Here is a 25,059-nt window from a genome sequence, read left to right on the forward strand (position 1 = left end):
ATAGCCTAAAAAGAGAAGCATCAATGGAGGTGCATGCTCCCCTAAATGTGCAGTTTCACTTTTGTTTTAAGGCCTCAGAGTTTATAGAAGTGTGCAATATGCTCCTTCTCTGGATTTTAAAATTAAGAACATAGATCTTAAAATACTGTTAAAAATAGTGTAAACTTTGTTTGAGATAGTCAGGCTACATATATATATACATAATTTATGCAGCCAATTGTTAACCTTAGCTGTTAGGATTGTGGGTGATTTTTATTTTCCCTTTTTGTTTGTCTGTATTTTCCGATTTTTCCATAATTATCAGGTATTATTTATGTAGTAATATTTTTAAAGCAAATTTTTGTATTATGGCAAAAAAATGCATGATGTAAAATTTGCCATCCTAACCATTTCTAAGTGTACAGTTCTGTTGTGTTAAGTATATTCACACTGTTGTGCAAGCAATCTCCAGAACTTTATCTTGCAAAACTGAAACTCTATACCCATCAAACAACCCCTATATCCCCTTCCCCTAGTAAAGCAAATGTTCTTTTAAAATCAGGGCACCCTAAATTAACAGCACCCAAACATGCTTGCCAACATATTAAAGTGCAAACACATCATTTGGAGGATCATGTGGAACCATTTTCGTCATCAACACCAAAAAACCACTTCTTTGTTCTGTGGGTATAAACAGACTGTATCTACAGAGATTAATTAACAAGAGAGTAATGTAAACTTTAATGTATATATACGTACATATATATTTTAATGTATACTCTAATTCCTGTCCTAAGGTTAACTATACCTGTGGTTACCTTAAATTCACAAATGGTAAAAACGTTTACCATTAGTATCAGTGGATATGTTCTGGATTATTAACATCTGAAAGATGTATAAATTTGATTAGGACATTCATTCAGTTATCTTCTTCTGAGAAGTTAACAATGAGATGGGCTTCCACATTTCTCTATGTGCCTGTAACAGTGTTCAAATGATTTAGGCCTTGGGATGAGATCAGATCCAGGGTCAGATAAAGGCACGACATCAGTATAGTGGCTTGGTACAGACTTCTGACCATACCAACAGAATGAAGCTGGAGAGATGACATAATCATAGATTTTTAGAAATCCATCAGTGAGGACGCAAAGAAACCTAAATGAATCAAGCCATGGGTTGGTTTGGCCCGTGGACCAAATCCAGCTGAACCATGTTTTTGTCTGGCTAAGAATAGTTTTTACATTTTTAACTATAGAATGTGAAAAAGACTACTCAGCATGAATAGTCTTTCAATAAGAACTGCTCGATTTTGCCTCTTGGCCCACAAAGTCCCAAATATTTACTATTTGACCCTTTAAAGTTTGCCAACCCCTGAACTAAACTCCAGAAATGACAAGACCTCTGTAAGAAGAGAACCACAACAGCTCTCATCTCTGCCTGAAACAGAGTGAGGAGGAAAAATCTACCACAAATGGGGTTCAGAAGAAATCAGCCTAACTTCTAACAAACTTTTCCAGGCCATGTGTGGGGCTGGCATAACAGATTAGAATCTGGAAGAGCTCCAGAAAGAGTCAGACTGCACTACCCCCAAGTCTTTACTACACTAGTCTTCATCAAATGCTGGGAATAGTGTTACAGAAAAGGAAGGGGCAGTTAGTTAGAAGAGCTGAGAGAAGACCCCTAGGCACGCTAAACTTTCACCTTTGGAAGACTAGGGCAGAAGCAGAGGAGCTGAGAGAAACCCCTTCAATGCCATTCTACCTTCATAGAGAGTAAGGTAGCCCCAGTCATCCCTGAAATGGCCAAAGGAGACAGCAGGCCGCAGGGCTGAATGAGATCTCCCAGGGAAATAGAAAGCAGGGGGCAGGGCTGAGGGCAAAGAGATCACAACAACCCAGAGGCTTTACCAAGATTTTCCCACCTGATTCCTACCTTCAGGGCCTAGGGAAATATGCAGCCTGAAGGTGTACTTTTTTCCGACTTGGATCCCATAGTTCCACAGCTCACCTTTCCTGGCTCTTCTGGTGAGTGGTATAGATAGTGATTGAGCTTTTGGGCTCTCATAAGCCAAGTTGTTTTTCAGATTTGCATTTATCCCATTTTTCTTCCCTTCTGGTATCAGTGATGTGGGATTTTGGTTGTCTGATCAACTACTGGTGGTGATTGTTTTGTCAGGTGGCATTCAACAAGAATCCATTCTGTGGCAAGTGGCAGACAACAGGAAATCTGGGTTTGTTAGCTTTGTTTGTTTGTTTTTGTCTGTTTGTCATGAGGATTCTGGCATTTCCTAGCATTTATACTGTAAATTTGAGAAGTTGTTATTATCATGTGCTTCTAATCAGAGAAAGAACACGCTGTGCATATTTGTTTTGTATGTGCACCAGTGTGGGTTTCTATAATTCTAAGGATCAGAGGCTTCTTCCTCCCTCTAAACCTCTAGCTTTTTTCATGCTTACCCATTAGTTGTCAGTGTCTACAAAATGGAATTCCTGTACCAGGGATGATAAAAATATATAGTAGGCCTCTATAGGAACTTTTGACTTTAATAAAGGACAATATCTAAGGAGAGCCTTAAAACAGAAAGGAACAAAATCCCTAACATACAAGGATCAGCTTTCTTTGATTTGCATACTAGCGCCTCTAAATGAATACAGAATTCTAAGTTCATGTCCCTTCAGGACTCTTCAAATAAGGCTAAAGAAACAGAAGAAACTATGTTATCAAAATTTAGGCAATTAAAAAATTTTTAGGGGCCAGCCTGGTGGTGTAGGTGATTGAGTTCATGTGCTCCACTTTGGCAGCCCAGGGTTGTTGGGTTTGGATCCCAGTTGTGGACCTACACACCACTCTTCAAGCCATGCTGTGGCAGCATCCCACATACAAAATGGAGGGAGATTGGCACAGATGTTAGTTCAGGGACAATCTTCCTCACCAGGAAAAAAAATTTTTTTAGATGAGGACTCAGTCATATAACTCAAGATTTTAAGTTGCCAAACTCCAAGCAAGTTTTGCTCTCTTAAAAAATTGATTGAAAACCAACCAACCCCAGTATTGCAATTTCCTGCCAGATTCAAAAGGGAATCATGAAATGACTCAGATCCATTGTAATGATATTCCCCCAGTGAACCCAAACATATCTTTCTGTTCATTGAACTCAGTGGTTCTCAGACTTTTTGGTTTTGGGACCCCTTTTACACTCTTAAAAACTTATGAGGATCCCAAAGAGTTTTTGTTTATGTAGATTATAGTGACCAATATTTACCATATTAGAAATTAAAGCTGAGAAATTTAAAAACATGTATTTATTAGTTTGTTTAACACAGGGGGTGAAGGGGAGCACTTACATGGTGACGGACAAGAAATAATGCACAACTGAAATTTCACAATGATATAAACTATTACGAACTCAAAAAAAAAGTTAAAAAATAATAACATTTCATGTTAACATAAATAACATACTTTTATGAAAAATAACTAACTTTTCCAAAGCAATTGAAAAGAGTAGCATTTTTTTACATTTTTGAAAATCTCTTTTAATGTCTGGCCCAATAGAAGACATCTGGATTCTTACGTCTGTTTCTTCATTCAATCTGTTGTGATATCATACAATATGTAGTCTCTGGAAAACTCCACTGTATACTTGCTAAAGAATGAGAGTTTAAAAAGGCAAATAACATCCTAGTGTTAGTATGAAAATAGTTTTAGGTTTAAATAGTTTTGACTTTACAGATCCCCTGAGTGTCTCATAACCCCTAGAGATCCCCAGGCCACACTTTGAGAACCACTGCTTTTAATAATCTTAAATTCTTAATAGATAAAAGTTCTTCTATTTCCACCTTAAATCTGGCTATTTTACCAGAAACAGTTCTTCTCGTTTGCTGGAGGAGTTGACAAAATTTTTTTCATTATCTGAATATGAAACATTTTCTGAGCAAGCAAATTGATAAACCTTGTCTGTCTCCAGAGGAAAGTAATAATCTGTATTAGTTACCTATGATTGTATAAGAACCAATCCACGTTTAAACCAAGATCCTTATTATCTCTCACAGTTTCTGTGTGCCAGCAGTTCAGCCACAGAGGGAATGGCTTGTCTCTGCTCTACACTGTTTGGGGTCTTAGCAGGCAGACTTGAGACAGGGGCTGAAATCATCTGAAGGATCATTACTCATATGTCTGGCAATTAATGACGGTGTTGGGTGGTTGCTTGCTAGGGCTGTTGGCAGAACACTCACACACGGCCTTTCCACGTGCCCTGGGTTTCTTTACAACATAGCACCTGAGTTCCAAGGGCAAGAAAGTTAGCCTGGTGGAAGCTGTAAATTTGTCATGGTCTAGTCTCAAAAGTCACATACCTTCACTTCTGCCCTATTCTATTTGTTAGAAGTGCATCACTAAGCCTGACTCACATTCAAGAAATTAGATACCATCTTGAAGAGATGTACGTCAAATAATTTGTGGACCTATTTAAAACTACCAGATAATGTCTCTTAAAATTTAATGGAGTCCCTTTTCTGATTGACTAATGAGACTAATAAGTGTTTATGTAATTTTAAGTAAGAGAAATTCAAAGATTTATTCAAATAACTCTGCCATCATAAAAGAGAAATACATTAACTATCTCAAAATTGTCTCATTCGGCTTGTTGTTGCCCAAAACAATCTCCAGATTTTTTTGATAGTAGGGGGAGGGAGTTACAGAAAAATTGCACAGAAAGTATAGAGAGTTTCCATATACCCTCAACCCCTCCCACTCACACAGTTTCTCCTATCATTATCTTGCATTAGTGTAATACATTTGCTACAATTGATGAACAAACATGAACGATCTAAATATGCCAATTAAAAGACAGAGATTGTTAATGTGGGCCAAAAACAAGACCCAACTATATGATGTCTACAAGAAACTCACTTTAAATATAAAGACACATAGAGATTAAAAGTAAATGGATGGACGGGGCTGGCCCCGTGGCCGAGTGGTTAAGTTCGCGCGCTCCGCTGCAGGCGGCCCAGTGTTTCGTCGGTTCCAATCCTGGGCGCGGACATGGCACTGCTCGTCAGACCACGCTGAGGCAGCGTCCCACATGCCACAACTAGAGGAACCCACAACGAAGAATACACAACTATGTACCGGGGGGCTTTGGGGAGAAAAAGGAAAAAATAAAATCTTAAAAAAAAAAAAAAAAATGAGTCTTTAAAAAAAAAAAAAAAAGTAAATGGATGGATAAAGATGTACCACACTAACATTAATCAAGAGAAAGTGGGAATAGCTGTATTAATTTCAGAACAGACTTCAGACCAAGGAAAGTTATCAGGGATAAAGAGAAACATTACATAATGATAAACGGAGTCAATTCTTCACGAAAACATAACCATTCTTTTTTTTTTTCCTTTTTTTAAAGATTGGCACCTGAGCTAATAACTATTACCAACCTTTTTTTTTTTTTCCTGCTTTTTCTCCCCAAATCTCCCCAGTACATAGTTGTATATTTTAGTTGTGGGTCCTTCTAGTTGTGGCATGTGGGATGCCACCTCAGCATGGCCTAATGAGTGGTGCCATGTCTGCAGCCAGGATCCGAACTGGCGAAACCCTGGGCTGCCAAAGCAAAGCGCATGAACTTAACCACTCAGCCATGGGGTCAGGCCTACTATTTTTTTTTTTTAAAGATTGGCACCTGAGCTAACATCTGTTACAAATCTTTTTTTTATCTTCTTCTTCTTCCCCAAAGCCCCCCAGTACATAGTTGTAATATTCTAGTTGTAGGTCCTTTTGGTTGTGCTATGTGGGACGCCGCCTTAGCATGGCTTGATGAGCAGTGCCATGTCCACGCCCAGAATCCAAACTGATGAAACCCTTGGCCACTGAAGTGGAGTGCGCAAACTTAACCACTCAGCCACAGGGCCCGCCCCAAAACATAACCATTATTAATATGTATGTGCTTAACAGAGCATCAAAATACGTGAGGCGAAAACTGACAGAGCTGCAAGGAGAAATGGATGAATCTACTATTAAAGCTGTATACTTCAACACCCCTCTATCAGAAATGGACAGATCCAGCAGGCAGAAAATAGGTAAGGACATAGCTGAACTCAACAATCCCATCAATCAACTGCATATAGTAGACAGCTATAGACCGCTTCATCCAACAACAGCAGAATACACATTCTTCTCAAGCTCACATGAGACATTTACCAAGATATATCACATTCTGGACCATAAACACATCTTAAAAAACTTCAAAAAATAGGGTCTGGCCCAGTGGCACAGTGGTTAAGTGCGCACGTTCCACTTCAGCTGCCCGGGGTTCACCAATTCAGATCCCAGGTGCAGACACCGCTTGGCAAGCCATGCTGTGGCAGGCATCCCATATATAAAGTAGAGGAAGATGGGCATGGATGTTAGCTCACGGCCAGTCTTCCTCAGCAAAAAGAGGAGGATTGGCAGCAGATGTTAGCTCAGGGCTAATCTTCCTCAAAAAAAAAAAAAAAAACCACAAAAAACAAAAACAAAAACAAATTTCAAAAAACAGGAATCATACAACATCTGCTCTCAGATCACAACAGAACTAAACCAGAAACTAATAACAGAAAGATAGCTGGAAAATCCAAAAATACTTAGAGATTAAACAACACTATTCTAAACAACCCATAGGTCAAAGAAGACATTTCAAGAGAAATTTTTAAATATTTTGAACTGAATGAAAATGAAAACACAAATTATCAAAATTTGTGGGATGTAGCAAAAGCAGTGCTTAGAGAAAAATTTATAGCATTGAATGCATACATTAGAAAGGAAGAAAGATCCAAAATCAATCATCTTAAGTTTCCCCCTTAGGAAACTAGAAAAAGAAGAGCAAATTAAGTTCAAAGTAAGCAGAAGAAAAGAAAAAATAAAAATTAGAGTAGAAATCAATGAAATTGAAAACAGGAAACTAATAGAGAAAATCAATGAAATCGAAAGCTTGTTCATAGAAAAGATAAAGAAAGTAGGTAAGTCTCTGGGCAGGCTAATTAAGATAAAATGAGAGAGGAAACAAACTACTAATATCACAAACAAAAGGGGACATCACTACAGATCTCATGGACAAGAAAAGCAAATAAAAATTATACTGATTGAGAAGGAAGATATAAAACTCTGTTTGTTCTCAGGTGACATGATTGTCTGATGAAAGAAATCAAAGAAGAACTAAATAAATATTCCATGTTCATAGATTACAAGACTCAATATTGTCAAGATGTCAGTTCTTCTGAACTTCATCTATAGATTTAATGCAATCCCGGTCAAAATTCCAACAAGCTATTTTATGCATATTGACAAACTGATTCTAAAGTTTATATGGAGAAGCAAAAGACACAGAATAGCCAACACAATATTGAAGGAGAAGAACCAACTTGGAGGACTAACACTACCCAACTTCAAGACTTACTATAAAGCTACAATAATCAAGACAGTGTGGTATTGATGAAAGGATAGACAAATAGATCAGTGGAACAGACAGAGAGCCCAGAAATAGATCCATATAAATAGAGCTAACTAATCTTTGACAAAGGAACAAATGCAACACAATGGAGAAAAGACAGTCATTTTAATAAATGGTGTTGGAACAACTGGAAATCCACATGCAAAAAAATGAATCTAGACACAGACCTTATACCCTTCACAAAAATTAACTCAAAATGGATCATAGACCTAAATGTAAAACACAAAACTACAAAACTTCTAGAAAATAACAGGGGAGAAGATCTAGATGACCTTAGGTTTGGCAATGACTTTTTAGATACAACACCAAAGGCATAATCCATGAAAGAAAAAAGAATTGATAAGCTGGACTTCATTAAAATTAAAAATTTCTCCTCTGCAAAATACACTGTTAAGAGAATAAAAAGACAAACCATTTATTGGGAGAAAATATCTGTAAAAGAGATGTCTGACAAAAGACTGTTTTCCAAAATATACAAAGGACTCTTAAAACTCAACAATAACAAAATGAACTACCCAATTAGAAAACAGGCCAAAGACTTTAACAGACATCTCACCAAAAAAAATATACAGATGGTGAATAACCAGATGAAAAGGTGTTCCACATCATATGTCATTAGGGCAATGTAAATTAAAGCAACAATGAGATACCACTACATACCTATCAGAGTGGCCAAAATCTCTAACACTGACAACATCAAATGCTGACAAGGACGTGGAGCAACAGGAACTCTCATTCACTGCTGGAGGGAATGCAAAATGGTACCCTCACTTTGGAAGAAAGTTTGGAAGTTTCTTACAAAGCTAAATATACTTTTACCATACAACCTAATAAATGAACTCTTGGTGTTTACAGCAGCTTTATCCATAAGTGCCAAAACTTGGAGCAAGTAAGATGTCCTTCAATGGGTGAATGGACAAATAAACTGTAATAATCCAGACAATGAAATATTATTCAATGCTAAAGAGAAATGAGCTATCAAGCCTTGGAAAGATACAGAGGAAACTTAAATGCATATTACTGAATGAAAGAAGCCAATCTGAAAAGGCTATATACTGTATGATTCCAAGTGTATGACATTCTGGAAAAGGGAAAACTGTAGAGATAGTAAAAAAAAAATCAGTAGTTTCCAGGTGTTAGTGGGGAGAGATGGATGAATAGGGGGACCACAGAGGATTTTTAAGGCAGTGAAACAACTCTGTGTGATACTATAATGGTGGGTGCACATCATTATAAGTTTATCCAAACCCATAGAACATGCAACACCAAGAGTGAACTCTAATGTAAACTACTGACTTTGGGTGATAATGATGTGTCAATATAGGTACAATTGTAACAACCGTTATTACTCTGGTGGGGGATGTTTATAAGTTGATAATGGGAGAGGCTATGCATGTGCGGAGGCAGGGGGTATATGAGAAATCTCAACGTTCAGTTTTGCTGTGAACCTAAAACTGTTCTAAACAATAAAGTCTATTAAAAAAAAAGCAAGTGGAAGAACACTATGTGTGACTCCATTTTGAAATAAAACTCATATATTTATATGTGTATATTCAAACAATATAAATGTCAATCGAAATGAACTGCTAATGTTGTTTATTCCTTGGCATGGGAGAGCAGGGGCTTCAGAGATGTCACTTTTTACACTATACATTGGTAAGGGTGGAATGAATATCAGAGAAGTTTCTGCAGCCCAAACTGAAAGAACGTATGGAAGTAATTGCAGAACCACTTATCTGCAATCTTTCCGAATCACTGAGAATAGGAAAAGTATCAAAAGATTGGATGGGGCAAATGCCTTTATTTTTTAATAGGAAAATGCTGAAAATCATAGATAAAGTCCGACATTAACCACTGGAAAGATCTAGAAAGTTTTGCTAAATAAAGAATGCTTTTGGAGTTTTAAAGGAAGATGATCATTAAAAACTAGAATGAGTAGTTTAAGAACAAACCAGGAAACCTAATTTAATTTCCTTTTTTGATGTGATTATTACATTGGCAGCAGGTATGGTGTATCTTGAACTTAGCAAGGCATCTGACAAGATATATCATAATTTCCATGTAGATAATATTAATAAACTTGGGCTAGATGAGAGCATATTTACATAAATCTTTAGTTGGTTGAACAACTGTATATTCAAAGAAATTAACAGAATGATGTAACCTGAGGGAGATATCTACCGGCATTTCAAAAGGGTCTGCAGAAGCTCCATCATCTTCAACACTTTTATCAGTGACTAACAGGCATCAAGAGAACTCACATTTAATGGATGTCTATTATATGTCAACCTCACATAAGTTTCTTAAATAATGAATACATTTCTATGTAAGGCACTCTAAAAATTTTGTCTCATTTAATCCTCACAATAATCCTATGAGGTAGGTATTTTTGTTCCAGTTTTTTTGGTTTTTTTTTTTGAGGAAGATTAGCCCTGAGCTAACATCTGCTGCCAATCCTCCTCTTTTTGCTGAGGAAGACTGGCCCTGAGCTAACATCCATGCCCATCTTCCTCTACTTTTTTTTATATGTGGGACACCTACCACAGTATGGCTTGCCAAGCGGTGCCATGTCCGCACCTGGGATCTGAACTGACGAACCCCTGTCCACTGAAGTGGAACGTGCACACTTAACCACTGTGCCACCGGGCTGGCCCCTCCAGTTTTGTTTTTTCTTACCAATTAGGAAACTGAGGTTCAGAAAGGTTAAGAAAATTGTCCTACATCCCTCAAATTACCAAGAATAATGCTGCGTCTCTGCCTGGCAAAAACATTAACAGATGTCCTCCTACCTCTTTATGAGGTAGGGAACATTAGAGAAAGGACATATGCTCTGGGGAGAAGGTCTGACTAGAAGATCTCCAAGATTTTATGATTTAATGTATATAAAATTTACACAAAAGACAAAAATAGTATGATATTCCCTTTACCTAGGGATACACCATAGGATTTCTTTAAATCACAAGCCCTCCTAGAGCCCTGGCAGCTGAGAATTCTACCACTGAACCACCCATGCTCTCCTAATGACTCGAAGATATGATCTGAATATGTCAAAAATATGCAAGTTTTCAGCAATGCTCCTAGTCTATCAGATGAGGTGTTCTGTGAATTCTCTCTTTTTAAATCTTATCATTTATATTTAAAGACTGTCTTAAGAAAGACTACAAGATGTAAAGGAGTCAAGAAACCTGGATTCTGGTCTGAGGTCTGCTGGTCTTAAGTAAAATAATTTCTCCCAAATCTCTTTTTAATAGGTCAATGTATGCTGTAAATGTGTGCTCTAATATATATACATATATATTCTAATATATATAAATATTACAAAAATATATAATATATAATATAATGTGTGCTATAAATAACTGATTGCAGAGAGACAGGAGGGAATGTTTGATCACAATGACTTCAGAAAAAATATGCTGTATCATTTCCACTTAGTAAGCAAATGTTTGATAAGTGGTTACACTTAAATAACTTTGAAACATCTATGAAAGTACAGTGTTCAAGATAACCTAAGAGTTATATACCTTTAGTTAATGATTACAAATGAACTTAAGAAAGGTTGTCTTCCTTTTGCAATATTTTTTTTTTGAGGAAGATTACCGCTGAGCTAACTACTGCCAATCCTCCTCATTTTTCTGAGGAAGACTGGCCCTGGGCTAACATCCGTGCCCATCTTCCTCTACTTTATACATGGGACACCTGCCACAGCATGGCTTGACAAGTGGTGCCATGTCCGCACCTGGAATCTGAACCGGTGAACCCTGGGCTGCCAGGAAGCAGAATGTGCGAACTTAACCACTGCGCCAACAGGCCGGCCCCTCTTTTGCAATATCTTAAAACAGATATCAAGATTTAAGTGGTAACAGTAAAAGACTGTTTTTCCCTTCACATATATATATATATATATATATATATATATATATATATATATATATACACATACACATATATATTTTGGTTTGGCCCTGAGCTAACATCTGTTGCCAATCTTCTTCTTTTTCTTTGAGGAAGATTAGCCCTGACCTAATACCTGTGCCAATCTTCTTCTATTTTGTATGTGGGATGCCACCACAGCATGGCTTGATGAGTGGTGTGAATGTCCCCTCCCAATATCCAAACCCATTAATCCCAGGCCGCAGAAGTGGAGCTTGCAAACTTAACTGCTACACCACTGGGTCAGGCCCACTTTGTATTTTTTAATTGGGCCTAGTAATTCATGTTCCCATAGCAAAAACTAAAACTTATAAAAATGAGTAATAAAATAATTACTCCCAAATTCTCCCAACAAAGATAATCTGTACATTTTTGTACTGCTAAAACAAAAATATTTTTGAGAATAACTAGAGGCCAAAAAGGATGTACAAATAAATAAACATTAATTTTGAAATATTTTTGCTTATTGTCCTTTTAATTATTAGAATCTGAAATATAGTGAAATTCTTCTGGAAGAATAAACAAATTGCAAATAATAGATTTTAATAATGAATAAAGTCATTGAATTATAGAGTCAAAGCCTAGCAAAAAGAGCCAACTACTAAAAGTTTTTAAAAAGTACATGTACTTTAAAAAATAGTAAAAGTTCATCACAGCATTATTCACAATAGCCAAGACGTGGAACCAACCTAAGTGCCCAGCAACTGATGATTGGATAAAGAAGATATGGTATATATATATATATATATATATATATATATATATAAATATATATATATAATGAAATACTACTCAGCCATAAAAAAGGACAAACTCATCCCATTTGCATCAACATGGATGAACCCTGAGGGTATTATGTGGAGTGAAATAAGCCAGACAGAGAAAGACGAACTCTGTATGACTCCACTCATAGGTGGTAGTTAACATATAGACAAAGAGAACTGATCGGTGGTTACCAAGGGAAAGGGGGGTGGGGGGAGGGCACAAAGGGTGAAGTGGTGTACCTACAACATGACTAACAATAATGTACAACTGTAATTTCACAAGGTTGTTAACTATCATAATCTTAATAAAAAAATAGTAAACGTTATTGATGGTACAGAATAATGTTCCTAGCAGAGTCAAAGGATAAGCTTTTGACTTTTGACAAACTAGAGAGAATGGGATGCACTGTTCAATGTTTTTTGGACAGCAGCACATTGGTACAGAAAAGAAGTAATTAATTTAGGTCTTTACTTCACATCATCCCATAAAATATATTCTCGATAGGTCATAAAACAACAGAAGAAAATGAGCTAACATAAAAAATACGTACTGGAGAGAAAAATACTCTTCTGAGTCCTTAAAAAAAAAAAAAAGAGGGTGATAGAAAACAGAGAAATGTTTATACAATGTTTTTTCATTTTCAGGAGAATTTTATAAAACAAATACTAATATTAAGGCCACCAAACAGGAAATATATCTGACAAAAATAACAGGAGGGCAATATAAATAGTAATTATCACATGGAAAAAACATATAGCTCTATCAGTTATTAAATACAAGAATTATAAAAATTTCTGGAAGGATATACAAGAAATTGTTAATAGTGGTTACTTTCAGTACTGGAGGACTGAAGAAAATAAGCTAAAAGAAAACACACATAAGATGTTGAATTCTGTAGAATATTGTTTTGCCAAAAACAGTACCAAAAAAACCTGAGTTTATTCTTATTATGGTAAGAGAAAGCACTACCGTGACATATGCTGGCCTTTTTACTATGAAGTTGTTTAAATTCCTAATACCAAATGCACTTTTATAATTTATGGTTGGACCATTATTATTGACAGTTTTGTGAATTGAGAACATGAAAATGGCCAAATTAGTGGGCCCAAGAAAATTGACTGGACAATTATCCTTAAACCTACTGCCAAGATTGCACAATATGCATTTCTCTGTGTGTTTACCTACGTTCACTCATATAGATAGAAATTTGGGGAGAGTCCTTTTACCAGCACTTAGCTTTGTTACTTGTTATTGGGGACATATTTGAGGGGGACTACCAAGTGGTATTTGCAAAAGGAGTTTGAAAGAGGCCCATATATTATTCAAAGAAAAAAATCTATAATTTCAATTTTAAATTCTTTTACTACAGAGGTTGCAGCCATAGAGCAGCAAGTTCGGTGCTAGGCATATGGACATGGGCTAAATAAATAAAATATGCTATTCTCATATCATTACTTTTGACATGAGAGACAATGGTTCTTTTGACTTATAAAGAAGAGAAAGGCCATCTTTTCGACATCTTGGGAGTGGACCTTTGCGAATGAGTCAAAAGATCTCCAAATAGGATGACTTATTTACAGTTGTCCTGTCTTCAAACACACAAACTATAATTGACTTCTAAGCAATTTCAAGGTATAAAGTGCATTTTCTAAGACAGGTGTCTGAAGTTCACTGAACTCTGACTAATTTAATTAACCTGTACAGAGGTTTAGAGGCCTTTGAGCTCAGTAAAGCCAAGTGACTTAAGATTGTTTTTCTAAAGATTAGATTTCCCTTGCAACTGTCATACTGGACAGAGATTTGGAAGGTTCTCAACCCTATTAAAGAAGGTTGCTATGAAACTTTCATAGCAACCCCTGGAAGGGAAACTGGCTCATTCTCCAATTTCTTTCTTTTTTTTCACCCTCTTCACCCATTTCACCCACTCTCCACCCTCTACTCTGGCAACCACCAATCTATTCTCTGTATTTATGAGTTCAGTTTTTAGGGCTTTTTTAAGATTCTACATATCAGTGAAATCACAGACTATTTGTCTTTATCTGTCTGACTTATTTCACTCAGCATAATGCTCTCAGAGTCCATTCATGTTGTTCCGAATGGCAAGATTTCCATCTTTTTTATGGCTGAATATTCCATTGTATACATATGCCACATTTTCTTTATCCATTCTTCTGTCAATGGATACTTAAGTTGTTTCCATATCTTGGCTATTGTAAATAATGCTGCAACGATCATGGGGATGCAAGTATCCTTTTGAGTTAGTGTTTTTGTTTTCTTCTGATAAATACCCAGAAGTAAAATTGCTAGATAACATAGTAGTTCTATTTTTAATATTTTGAGGAACCTCCATACTTTTTCCATAGTAGCTGTGTCAATTTACATTCCCAGCAACAGTGCACAAGGGTTCCCTTATCTCCATATCCTTGCCAACACATTTCTTGTTTTTTTGATTAGCCATTCTAACAGGTATGAGGTGATATTTCATTGTGGTTTTGATTTGCATTTTCCTGATGATTAGTGATGTTGAGCATCTTTTCATGTACCTGTTGGCCATTTGTATGTCTTCTTTGGAAAACTGTCTATTCAGATCCTCTATCTATTTTTTAATAAGATCGTTGGTTTTTTGCTATTGAGTTGTATGAGTTCTTTATATATTTTGGGTATTAACCCCTTATCAGATAAATGATTTGCAAATATTTTCTCCCATTCCATAGGCTGCCATTTCATTTTGTTGGTTTTCTTTGCTGCACGGAAGCTTTTTGTTTAGTCCCATTTGTTTATTTTCGCTTTTGTTGCCTTTGCTTTGGTGTCAAATCCAAAAACTCACTGCCAAGATCTCATTGTCTAATTATATCACGACCCTTATAAAGGGTATACTCAATTTAAAGCGGCTTGAATGAAAATATTTATTGGTTCAGATAACCAAAAACCCAGAGACAGAACAGTTCTCAAGATTGATTTATTCCAATGGGTATATTCCATTTCCCTTTCATTCTTTTGGTCTCGTGGCATCAGTTTAATTCTCAAACAAGTGGTGAGATGGCAACAAGTTTCAGGACTCATATCCACACATCGTAACATATAGCAAAAGAGAGAAAAGGTCATTTTCAGAAGGTTTCCTAGAAATAGGAGCCACCAGCGAACTTCTGGCTTTTCAATGGCCCAAATTCCTAAATCAATTCCTGACAAAGAGAATTAAGATTACCCTTAGAGTGCTCAGGCCCATCCCTGAAGCTATGGGTAAGGTCAGCCTTCCCTAAAGCACATGGGCTACATGGAGAGTGATTTCTACAACAAGATCAGAGTTGGGAGAAGAAGGATACGTGAAGTTTGGGTAGGAAAACAATGATGTACACTAGGAATAAACTCTTGGTTTTGTTCTAGTCCAGATTCAGGATAATATGGGAAATAATGTCTACTGTTTACTGCCCTATTATAAAAAGGATTTGAAGGGTCTTACAAAAATAGATAAAATATAACAAGATAACATATGAGTGAAGAAAAAAAGGTATAGAAGACCAAACAAGGGACAAGCCCATTGCACAAAATTCATTATGATCTTGTCCATTTGCTACATGTGCGACGCAAATTTGACTCTGAGCTTCCTATCTGTCAATGAGAGGAGGAAAACTTAATCAGTAACTGTATCAGTCAGGCCTCTTTTAATTGCAAGTGACAGAGATCCAAATCAAATGGGCATAAACAACAACAAAAGAAATGTATTGGCTCTTTAATAGAAAAGTCCATGAATGGAACTAGTTTTAGGTACAGATGGGTCCAGAGACTCAAACAATGTCCTCAGGACAGCTACCTCTGTGTTGGTTTCATTCTCAAGTGGGCTTTCACTTGCTGGCAATGATGGCCTTGAAAGCTCTAGATTTGCATGGTTCTTATGGCCAGTTATCCTAGTGAAAAGAGAGTGTCTCTTTCTGAGAGCTCCAGAAAAAATTTTTAGTTGGATTGTGAATGGCCCTGTTTGTGTTGTGTTCCCATCTCTGGACCAAACAATGTGGAGAAAGGAATGAGGCATCCTAACTGGCTAGTCTGGGTCACGTGCCCTCTCCCATGGGCAGGGGAAGTGAAGCTATATGATTGACAATCTCATCAGAAAAGCATTATCTTTCAGTGGCAGATTCAGAAAGGAAAAGAACTAGGCAGACAGAAAAAAACAATGCCTTGATAATGACATAAGTCCATGGATATAAAATATAGACATATCAATTGTTCAGAAGCCCAGCTACCCCTCAGACTAACACTTAAGAAAAAAAAAGACTCCTCTAGGAACTCAATAACACACTGATATATCTTATACAACTGTTTTCTTTACATTTCCCATATACACCAGTGGCAAAACGCCAACATGGTTTTTTTTTTTTTAATTCTATGAGGGAACAGAACAATAAAATCCAAACATATAACTATTTGTAATTTTACCAACAAATAAAATTTAGCATCTGCACAGAAAAGACGGAATGAATATCCTTCAGGTGTCTTAGTCACAACTCTTGGTTCCAGGGAACAGAAAAGCATTCACTAGAAACTAGTATAGAGAAAGGGTGGAGCAAAATGGTGGGGTGAGCTTACCTGGGATTCTCTCCCCTCCAAAATACAACAAAGGATTGGAAAAACTGAATTTCAGAGAATAAATCTAATGCCAACACGTTAGAGACCTACAATACCAACAAGGCAGAGATCATAAAACTTGCTGAAGGCCTCAGAGGCGCTGGAACGGGTAGGAGAGAACGTCGCTCCCTCCCCTGGAGTCTGCAATGGCTGCTGAGCAGGTCCAGGAAGGAGTGGGGGAGGGGCCGTGTGACCAGGTGATCATCCAGGACTCCTGCCGCTGGTTCAGTGGAAACCCACTGACTGGGGAAAGCTTCCATGCATGGGAACCCCATAAACCCAGGGCCTCGGGAGACCAGAGAACAGAACTGATCTGAATCCAGATGGGCCCGCGAGAATAGCAGCCCCTCCCTTGGCAAAGCTACTGGGCGCCGCCATCTTGCCCGAAGGCGGAGAGCTCATAACACGCAGCTCTCGACCCCCATCTAGTGGCGACAGGCTATAAGTGCAACCGAATTCTACCACCATGCGAAAAAACTGCTCCTCTACCATCCAGCAATTTATAAAAGCCCCAGACCAGAAGGAAAACAATAAAAACATAGAATTAAGTCCTGAGGACTTGGAATTAGGTAAACTAAGTGATAATGAGTTCAGAGCAGCTATAATAAAAAAACTCAATGAGGTAGAGAGAAAGATAGAGAAACAAGCCAATGAGCTCTGGAGTTACTTCACAAAAGAGATTGAAATCATAAAGAAGACTCAAACAGAATTACTAGAGATGAAAAACACAATGGACCAGATAAAACAGAATATGGATTCCCTGAATGCCCATGTAGACAACACAGAAGAGAAAATTAACATAATTGAAGAAAGACAGGCTGAATGGCTCCAGACAGAGGAAGAAAGAGAACTAAGAATTAAAAAAAATGAGGAAAATCTCCGCAAGATAGTGGATTCAATGAGGAGTAAGAATTTAAGGATCACAGGAATTCCTGAGAACATGGAAAAGGAAAATGGAGCAGAAAGTGCGCTTAATGAAATTATTGAAGAGAACTTCCCAAATCTAGGGATTGACGGGGAAACGTGTGTAGAGGAAGTTTTCAGATCTCCTAGACTTGTCAATGTAAAAAGACCTACTGCAAGACACATAGTAGTACAATTGGCAAGAAGGAAAGATAAGGAAAGAATACTCAGGGAAGTAAGAAAAAAGAAGAGAATAACCTATAAGGGAGCCCCTATCAGACTTTCAGCGGATTTCTCTACCGAAACCTTACAAGCTAGGAGAGAATGGAATGACATATTCAAAGCTTTAAAAGATAAAAATCTTCAGCCAAGAATACTCTATCCAGCAAGAATTTCCTTCAGATACGAGGGAGAAATTAAATCTTTTCCAAACAAAAGTTAAGGGAATTTGTAACTAAAAGCCCTCCATTACAAGAAATCCTCAAGAAGGCTCTCATACCTGAAAAAACAAAAAAGGGAGAAAGGGGTCACAATCCACAGACTAGGGAGACCGATGGATAGAACCAGAACAAGACAGCAAATATTCAACTATAGCATTAGGGTAAAGGTAAGGAAACTACCAAAGCAAGGACGATCTTATCACTCTAACTACAAATTAATAAGACGAGTTGGAATAAAAAATGAAAATAATTATTTAGGAGGGGAAGAGCAAAGGGTCTAAATCAGTATTGGCCAAGTAAGTAAGAGACCACCAGAGAATAGACTATATTATACACGAGATTCTAAATACAAACTTCAGGGTAGACACTAAAATAAAATACAGAACAGAGTCACAAATCATAAATAAGGAAAAATCTAAGAAACCCAGCATAAGAAATTGCAGTATTAAATGGGTAGGCTAAAGCACACAGGAAAAGAAACACAGGAAAACAAGATAATGAGTGACAGATTGACAGCATCAAGTCCACATGCATCAATAATCACTCTCAATGTAAATGGATTGAACTCGCCAATAAAAAGACACAGAGTGGCAAAATGGATTAAAGAACAAGATCCAACAATTTTTTGCCTCCAAGAAACACACCTCAGCCCCAAGGACAAACACAGACTCAGGGTGAAGGGGTGGAGGACAATACTTCAAGCAAATAGCAAGGAAAAAAAGGCAGGTGTTGCATTTCTTATATCAGACAAAGTGGATTTCAAAATAAGACAGGTAAAGAGAGACACAGAGGGACAATATATAATGATCAAAGGGACACTTCATCAAGAAGAAATAACACTTATAAATATCTATGCACCCAACACAGGAGCACCAAGATTCATAAAGCAACTATTAACAGACCTAAAGGAAGATGTTAAAAACAACACAGTAATAGTAGGGGACCTCAACACCCCACTCACATCAATTGATAGATCATCCAGACAGAAAATCAACAAGGAAATAGTGGAGCTAAATGAAAAACTAAAACAATTGGACTTAATAGACATATATAGATCACGTCACCCTGAAAGAGCTGAATACATATTCTTCTCAAGTGCACATGGAACATTCTCAAGGATAGACCATATGTTGGGAAAGAAGGCAAGCCTCTACAAATTTAAAAAAAATTTAAATAGTAACAAGCATCTTCTCCAATCATAATGCTATAAGGCTAGAAATTAATTACAAGAAAAAAGCTGAGAAAGGCACAAAGATGTGGAGACTAAACAACACACTACTGAACAAGCAGTGGATCATTGAAGAAATTAAAGAAGAAATCAAAAAATACCTGGAAACAAATGAAAATGATAGCATGGCATACCACATCTAAAAGAATGAAAATTGACCATTCTTTTTCACCATTCACCAAAATAAACTCAAAATGGATCAAAGACCTAAAGGTGAGACCTGAAACCATAAGGCTTCTAGAAGAAAACGTAGGCAGTATACTCTTTGACATCAGTATTAAAAGGATCTTTTCGGGCAACATGCCTTCTCAAAGAAGGGAAATAATAGAAAGAATAAACAAATGGGACTTCATCAGACTAAAGAGCTTCTTCAAGGCAAATGAAAACAGGATTGAAACAAAAAAACAACCCACTAACTGGGAAAAAATATTTGCAAGTCATATATCTGACAAAGGCTTAATATCCATAATATATAAAGACCTCTCGCAACTCAACAACAAAAAATCAAACAACCCAATCAAAAATTGGGCTGGAGACATGAACAGACATTTCTCCAAAGAAGATATACGGATGGCCAATAGGCACATGAAAAGATGCTCATCATCGCTGATCATCAGGGAAATGCAAATCAAAACTACACTAAGATATCACCTTACACCCGTTAGAATGACAAAAATATCTAAAACTAATAGTAACAAATGTTGGAGAGGTTGTGGAGAAAAAGGAACCTTCATACACTGCTGGTGGGAATGCAAACTGGTGCAGCCACTATGGAAAACAGTATGGAGATTCCTCAAAAAATTAAAAATAGAACTACCATACGATCCAGCCATCCCACTACTGGGTATTTATCCAAAGAGCTTGACGTCAGCAATCCCAAAAGTCCTATGCACCCCAATGTTTATTACAGCACTGTTTACAATAGCCAAGACGTGGAAGCAACCTAAGTGCCCAGCAACAGACGAATGGATAAAGAAGATGTGGTACATATATACAATGGAATACTACTCAGCTGCAAAACAGAACAAAATCATTCCATTTGCAATAACATGGATGGACCTTGAGGGAATTATGTTAAGTGAAATAAGCCAGCTAGAGAAGGATAATCTGTGTATGACTCCACTCATATGAGGAATTTAAAAATGTGGACTAAGAACAATTTAGTGGATACCAGGGGAAAGGTGGGGTGGGGGGTGGGCACAAAGGGTGAAGTGGTGCACCTACAACACGAATGACAAACATTAATGTACAACTGAAATTTCACAAGATTGCAACCTATCATTAACTCAATAAAAAAAAAGAAACTAGTATAGCCAACTCACTGAGAGATGTAAACCAAATAGAAAACAAATAAGAAAAAATATTTTGCTTCCACCATTGTGTTCAACCATGCTACATCAAACCCCATTCCTTGCCCTTGAGCACATCTCAAGCAGATCCTATAGCCTTTGGGTCTCTTTTAGGTATTAAAAGGTCCAGGCTGATCTAATCTAATTTAAAACTCTCTCACATGCATTTTTTTAAAAAACAGCTTTATTGAGATATAAATCACATACAATTCACCCACTTAAAGTGTACAATCCAATGATTTTTAGCATATTCAGCGTTGTGCAACCATCACTATAATCAATTTTCGAACATTTTTATCATCCACAAAAGAAACTCACATCCATTTAAAGCCCCCCTCCTTTCTTAGCTCAGGGACCAGCTACCACTGGTGAGGGAAATGTCATCCCTTTTATCATTTTTCCTTGTTACTCAATATATTCCCCTCCCCCCACCCCCAATTCCAGGATTAGGGCAAGGAGGTGAGGATCAGGGGAAAAGAGGCAAAGCCAATTTTACTGAGCTGGTAGGATGACCAAACTTTCCCAGTTTACCAGGCAACTGAGGAATTTCCTAGGATACGGGACTTTCAATGCTAAAATTGGAAGTTTCAGGCAAACTGGGATGGTTGGTCACCCTATGAGCTGGTGGTGTTTGCAGTTCACACTTGCTTGATCCATAGCTAACCATCACACTTTGTTACAGCAGCTTTCCAGGTGGTTCAACTCTTAGCTCTTCCTTGAGACACATTAACAACCTCTAAACTGGTTTCCTAACACAGGTTACAGCCTCTGGCTGATCTCTTCCCCCTCAAATCCTTTCCTTCAGCAGTATACGCTTCCACTGCTAGTAATATTAAATTTGATTACTGGGTTGAGGTGGTAACAACCAGATAGCTGCATTTTAACATCAAATTTCTACAATAATGACTAGCAAGTAATCTACAAGATGATACTTTGGCACCATGTGGATACTTAGCTTCCAATCTACTTTTCACCAAATGGTTTTAGCATTAATGATCTTTGACTGATTTATTTCATTAGGGGCTGCAAAACGGTTATTCTCTAATTCTAAAAGATGAATAATGTTGCTACAAACATCGGTGTACAAGTTTTTGTGTGGACATATGTTTTCCGTTCTTTAGGGTATATACCTAGGAGTGGAACTGCTGGGTCACATAGCAACTCTATGTTTAACATTTGAGAAATTCCCAGGCTATTTTACAAAGCAGCTCCACTGTTTTACATTCCCACTAGCAGTATATGAAAGTTTTGGTTGTGCCACATCCTTGTCAACACTTGGTAGTGTCAGCCTTTTGGGTTATAGTCATCTTAGTGGGTATGAAATGGTTATCTCAGTGGGGTTTTGATTTGCATTTCCCTAATGATTAATGATGTTGAGCACTTTTTCATATGCTTCTTGGCCAACTGTCTACCTTCTTCAGAGAAACGTCTACTCAAATCCTTTGCCCATTTTAAAACTAGGTTGTCTTTTTATTGCTGAGCTCTAAGTATTCTTTATACAGGCTGGATATGACCCCATGAATCAGACATATGATTTGCAAATATTTCCTCCTATTCTGTGGGTTGTCTTTTCACTGTCTTGATCTTATCCTTTGAGCATAGGTTTTTAATTTTGACGAAGTCCAATTTACCCATTTTTTCTTTTGTCACTTGTGCTTTTGGTGTCATATCTAAGGCTTTGCCTAACCCACGGTTACAAAGATTTACTCCTATTTTCTTCTAAGAGTTTTATCTTTTAGCTTTTATTTAGGTCTATGATCCATTTGAGTTAATTTTTGTACATGATGTGAGGCAAGGTCCAACTTCATTCTTTTGCATGTGGATATCCAGTTGACCAGCACCATTTGTTTAAAAACTATTCTTTTCCCAGTTAATTATCTTGGCACCCTTTCAAGAATCAACTGACTATAATATAAGGGTTTATTTCTGGACTCTCAATTCTATTGCACTGAGAATTGCACATACATTTATATGCAACTGAATATATTGCTATATATTCACCTTTATGCCAATACCACATTGTCTTGATTACTGTAGTTTTGTACTATGTTTTGAAATCGAGAAATGTGAGTCCTCCAACTTTGTTCTTTTTCAAGATTGTTTGGCTATTCTGGGTCCCTTGCATTTCCAGATGAACTTTAGGGTCATCTTGTCAATTTCTGCAAAAAAAGACAATTGGGATTTTGATAGTGATTGCATTGAATCTGTAGACCAATTGGAGAATACTGCTATCTTAATAATATTAAGTCTTCCAATCTATGAACCTGAGATGTCTTTTTATTTATGTATTATTGTTAGGTCTTTTTAAATTTCTTTCAACAATGCTTTGCAGTTTTCAGTGTACAGTCTTGCACTTCTTTGGTTAAATTCATTCCTTAGCATTTTAACCTTTTTGTTGCTATTATCAATGGAATTGTTTTTTTAACTCATTTAAGGATTGTTACTTGCTAGTGATAGCACTGCAGTTGATTTTGCATATTGATTTTATATCCTACAACTTTGCTGAACTTTAGTTTTTTTTGTGGATTCCTTAGAATTTTCTATATACAAGTCATGTCAACTGCAAATAGCATTTTATTTCTTCTTTTCCAATCTGGATGATTTTTATTTCTTTTTCTTACCTAATTGCCCTGGCTAGAACCTCCAGTACAAAGTTGACTAGAATTGGTAAGAGTGTAAATCTTGTCTTGTTCCTGACCTTAGTGAGAAAGTATCAAGTATGATGTAAGCTGTGTGTTTTGTTTTTTTGTAGACGCTCTTTATCAGGTTGAGGAAGCTCCTTTCTATTCCAAGTTTGCTGAGTGTTTTTATAAAGGGTGTTAGATTTTTGTCAAATGCTTTTTCTGTGTTGAGAGGATCATGTGATTTTTATGCTTTATTTTATCAATATGGTATATTACATTGATTTATTTTTGGACGCTAACCAGCCTTGCATTCCTCGCATAAATTCTACTTGATCATAGTGTATAATCTCTCTTATGTTGCTGGATTCGGTTTATAGAACAAAATGAAGAGTCGATCTGAAAGGGCAAACAAAATACCCAGTATAGCTACCAAAGTCAGTGATAGAGTCAGGACCTACTGGTCCAATTCAGTGTTCTTTTTCCACTAGCAAAGTAATCGATACCATGAGTATACAGTTTGATGGGTGTAAGGAGAAATATAAAAATATCAAGATGTGGTCCCCTAACCTAAAAATACTTCTAATATTGTTAGAAGAAACTTATACACATGAAATAATGAGTAAATATTTTAAAACAGGACTAAAGCATAGAAAAATAAAATCAAAGTAGGGATTACCTTATGCTTCTTTTATATTCACATAGTGGAGAGCACAAAGTGTTGGCTTCAATAATCAATGCCTGGCTTCCTGGGTTGGACTTTTAAACTATCAAAGACTGAGACTAGAAAGCTAACCTAGAAGAAAAGAACTAACATTTAATGGGTGCTTATTATGTACTTGGTGGTTTAATATATCATTTAACCAGAAACCATGGTTCAGTTATTATTCCTGATTTATAAACAAGGGAATTAAGTTCAAGAAATTAATTTAACTCAAACTGAAAGCCAGCATACGATTCCAGTTGTGTCTGATTTGCCCAGGAATTTTGCTCTCTCTATGACATCCACATGCCAGAAGCATCTTAAAGCAGAAGACTTGGAGGTTGGTAGCCTAGCATTCAAGTCTCATAAACAACAGTAATTTGTTGTTAAACTTTGAGCAATTCATACCAACTCTCAGATCCCTATTTAATTTGCTTAAATAAAATAGAGATGATAAAATATTCTCCTCTTGTCTTTGGAGGATCATACAATGAAGCCCAAGCACAGGAGAGAGTTAGGCCAAAATATTAAGATTATGTGTACATGTGTATGTGATTCTTACATATCTGTACCTATATTCCAAAGCCAATAATGAAAACCATCTTTTTGAAAGTTATCATTGTTAGTAATAGTCTGAACAAGCAAGAAAATAAACCACTGGGGTTATTGTTGGTTTTTAAATAGTTTGACTCTCATTTCTCATAAATTACCTGGCAAATATTCTACACTGAAATTGTACTTTAAAAAGTGAAGAAAAAAGCTAAGATTTAAAGTTGAGGGAAGGGATGCATTAAAATAAAGGCAAGGCTCTTTCTTGGTATGTATGTTCATTAGTACCCAAATCTGTGCATGCTATTCATTCAGGCTCCATTAACTAGCTTCCTGACCAAAGGCAAGCTCTTTATATTGTGCTTCTGTTACTCTCCTAATACAGAAACAAAAGTTCTATTACTAGAGTGGTGTCTGTATAAAATGAGATCATAAATATGAAAGTGACAGAGAAACCTAGAACTTCACCGTCTGGGACCTGCTCATAGG

The 25,059-nt window shown here is 36.8% G+C and overlaps 1 protein-coding gene across 8 annotated transcripts in view; it reads right to left on the reverse strand.

The window, feature by feature from the left end:
* Window positions 1–3,266: 3,266 nt before the first annotated feature.
* Window positions 3,267–25,059, reverse strand: part of CUTC (cutC copper transporter) — a 54,713-nt gene continuing 32,920 nt past the window's right edge. For 2 of the 8 annotated variants that reach the window (XR_011522765.1, XR_011522770.1), the window contains 3 exons: window positions 23,998–24,114; window positions 22,699–22,856; window positions 3,267–3,622 (listed from right to left, as the gene is read on the reverse strand). The gene's annotated coding sequence lies outside the window, so the exon portion shown is untranslated. Of the gene's footprint in view, window positions 3,623–22,683; window positions 22,857–23,997; window positions 24,115–25,059 lie in introns of those variants that run through there. The other 6 variants (XR_011522767.1, XR_011522772.1, XR_547819.2 and 3 more) reach the window with 4 other exon arrangements.

The sequence above is a fragment of the Equus przewalskii genome, chromosome 1 (genome assembly GCF_037783145.1).
Source record: "Equus przewalskii isolate Varuska chromosome 1, EquPr2, whole genome shotgun sequence".
Lineage (NCBI taxonomy): Eukaryota > Metazoa > Chordata > Mammalia > Perissodactyla > Equidae > Equus > Equus przewalskii.